The sequence below is a fragment of the Nematolebias whitei genome, chromosome 20 (genome assembly GCF_014905685.2).
Source record: "Nematolebias whitei isolate Nwh7 chromosome 20, NemWhi1, whole genome shotgun sequence".
NCBI lineage: Eukaryota > Metazoa > Chordata > Actinopteri > Cyprinodontiformes > Rivulidae > Nematolebias > Nematolebias whitei.
In genome coordinates, this window is record NC_056517.1 from 4587717 (window position 1) to 4591480 (window position 3764).

Here is a 3764-nt window from a genome sequence, read left to right on the forward strand (position 1 = left end):
TTCACAATTTGTTTAGTGTCCCAACTTTTTTGGAATCCGGTTTGTAGAATTTTCTTAATAAAAATGTTTCCATATGACATGAATTAAATTTTACTTTTGAAAGGCCTGTTCAACAATCATGACTTCACTTTGCAAACATACTGATGGGCAGAAAACAACACCCAGGGGCACTACAGTACAGCACAGCATTGATTTGAGGGAAATGTAGTCCGTCTGAGTGGTGATTACAGTATAGTTGGAGGCTGAATGAAAGAAAACGACAAAATGGCGGCACCTGTCTGAATTATTTATTTTTTGTCATTAACTTTTTCACATCCACAAGTTCTGAACAGTGATATTACTGTAAGTCCACAATCGTGTGTTAAAAAAGTGCAATACTTTGGACATAAAGTACACAAACCACGACAGAGCGAGTCCGCCACAGTCGAACCACGAAGTAGCGAGGGACTAGTGTACTACTGTTACTAATGTAAAACACACACTATTTTTAGGGTGAGAGCAGATCATGGTGGAGAGAACGTTGGAGTGGCATGTCTTATGCTGACTGTTCATGGCACGGACAACAGAAGCTTTATTGCAGGTAAAAGTGCGCACAATCAAAGGTTTGTGACAAATTTTAAAAAATTGAAGTGCTGCTTAACACAACTGTAAAAAATGTTTTAAAGATCTCATCTGACATTTAAACCGCTCTTTCAGCTAACTTATAAAATAAACTTTCATGCTTCTCCATAGGACAGAAAGACGGGTGTGACCTCTGGATGGGAGTTACAAATGTTTTCTACCATGCTCTCCATTCATTGGAGGAGCGTGACTTTTTGGACATCAGCAACAGTGTGCGCTTGTTTTGCTGCCACTATGTGTTTTTGCCTTGCTAGCAAGCTAACCTTGATGTTTTTTAGACAAGGATGGAACAACCACCCATTAAAAAGTGAGCAAAATCGTACTCCAAATCAGCTTTGGGAAGTGGGACAGATGGTACGCCCAGTCGTTGAACCGGAGGTAATTACAAAAAATAATAATAATTACAATTTTGGAATGACGTCTGCTAAAATGTGTTCAATCAAATCTACCATCTTCTTATGTGCTGGTACCTTTTAAAAAGGTAACAAAGATCCCCAGATTGACTGGGAAGACAGTAGTCTTGATCCTGATCCACATGCTGAGCTGCAGGTACCCCAGCTGGACAGCCCACTCACAGATGACTAGAGGGAGCAGCTGCAGGAGCACATCGACTCGTTACGGTCTTCAGACTCTTTCGGCACGAACATTTACCTGTGCACTGTGCAGTATGTGCAAACATTACAGGAGACAAGTTAAACCAAGTGCATACTACTTTTGCCTAATAGCTGACATCAGTACAAATTTTTTCCTCTGAAGTGCTCATGTAAAATGCAGTTTCTCATGTAAACAAAACTTTTACTCATGCCTCTTTTCCATTAGTTCCATTAGTACCATTAGTTCCATTAGTACCGGTACAGCACAGTTCGACTTGGTTCAGCACGGTACAAGTTGTGTTTTCATTATATCCAACATTTTTCGTCAGGTTATCTAGACAGTTTCTTTTTTTTGTGTGTGCTGAAACATTTGCCTTCGATCCAGAAGGCTTCATCAGTCAAGGAAACACACAACAAAACTGATTCTTCCCCCAACAGCTTACTCCAAAGTGGAACAAACCAGTTCTGCTTGTGATAAGATGGTCTCTTTGGCACGCCCCTCCTCCATTGCCAGCCCTCTTCCTTGTTGACAGTCTTGTCAAACTGGTTGAAAACAACAAAGTCCATGCTCAATAATCCAGATATACAATCCAACATTTTTCCAGGAAACCTACAACAACAAACCAGTTCTGCTTGTGATAATCTTATCACAAGCAGAACTAGTTTGTTCCACTTTGGAGTAAGCTGTTGGGGGAAGAATCAGTTTTGTTGAGTGTTTCCTCGACTGATGAAGCCTTCCGGATTGAAGACGAAACGTTTCAGCACACACACACAAAAAAAAAAAAGAAACAGTCCAGATGACCTGACTGAAAAATGTTGGATGTTTGAGGGAAATATTCCAGAAAGATCCAATAATTTTGTCTTTTTGTGATTTTTCAGTTGCGTTAACTTTAATTAACAGATTATTTAATAAAGTCAATAACAAAACAGGATTTCATGATAAAACTTGTCACTGTTTATTTATTAATCTTCACTGTTAAAATTCATTTTTTTAATACATAAAATGTTTTTATAAATCATTTTCACCCTCCGTCCCAGACCCATCCCAGTCCACCCTTGCCTGCCGGGGCTTGGGGTCTGGCCTTGCGTGCTCCTGCAGGTCGGCAGCTCAGAGGATCCTTTGCGGTGACCAGTGGAGCTTGGAGCCGGGGAGGTGACGCCTTCCCGGCCTGAGGGGCCACCAAGGCTCCGGTGGAGAGGGCCAGCGGAGCTCCATCTAGCTCACTCTGAATTTTGTCAATGACCACCACGCACAAAAAATGCCTGCAGTTCAGCATTAGACTATGCTGCTGTCATTATTGTTTTTTAAATCTTAAAAAATAGGTCCAGTCGCTCCTCAGAGTTAGAGTTATTGCAAATGGCAGATGGGGTTATTGTGAAAGTTTCTCAAACTTCCAGTGACTCCACCCACTGACCAATCAGTGACCGACAGTGTTCTGACGTCACGTTTTAAGGCCAGCGCAGTATGGTTGGAAGCCCAGAGAAACGGGTCCTGAAAAAAGGAAACAAAGAAAAACACAAAGAAAAAGCCTTGAAATTGTGCCGAGTCGAACCGTGCTGTACCATTACTAATGGAAAAGGGCCATTAGATGCCTTATTTTGTAAGACCTATGATAACGTCCTATTGTTCAGATTGTTTACTTTGTGAAAGAGACAAAAATAAAGAACTTTGTTTAGCCTATACTTGTTCAAAGGTTCATGCAGCTAAATTAAACAGAATTAACTTTCAAGGTTCAATGTGACTTTGTCATTTGAATTATGTGGTACATGAGGTGGAACAAAATTGTGTACTCAAGATCCCAGTTACACCCAAAATTAACAAAAGTATAAAAAGAAACCGTACATAAAGATCTAAGATATAGGCTAAAAAAATAATATTGTAATATAATAGGGTGTCAAACCTCGGTCCAGGGGCCTTTCTGGGTGGAGTTTGCATGTTCTCTCCGTGCATGCGTGGGTTTTCTCCGGGTGCTCCGGTTTCCTCCCACAGACCAAAAACATGCATGTTAGGCTGATTGGTAACTCTAAATTGTCCCTAGGTGTGAATGAGAAAGTGAATGGTTGTTTGTCTCGTTTGTCTCTATGTGTCCCTGTGATGGACTTGCGACCCGTCCAAGGTGTACCCCGCCCCTCGCACAGTGATTGCTGGACATGGGCACCAGTGACCCCCGTGACCCAAAATGGAATAAACGGGTAAAGAAAATGGATGGATGGATATAATAGGGTGTATTAAACAGCAGTCTGAACATGAGTCTGTTGTGAGCAGATGGGTATGAGCTTAAAGGCAAGAAATCAGCAGCATGAATATTCAGTAGCACAGATAAAGTGTCAAATCTCCAGTTAAAGTGGCATTACAGTGATTTGTCTGGTTAGAGATTCATGAGTCTAACAGCCTCAGGGTAGAAGCTGTTCCTCAGTCTATTGGTTCTAGACTTAATGCTCCTCAACCTCCTTCCTGAGGGGAGCGGGGCAAAAAGTGTGTGCTGGGTGAGTGGGGTCCTTCATGATGCAGGTGGCCCTCTTCCTGCATCTGGAGGTGTAGACGTCTGT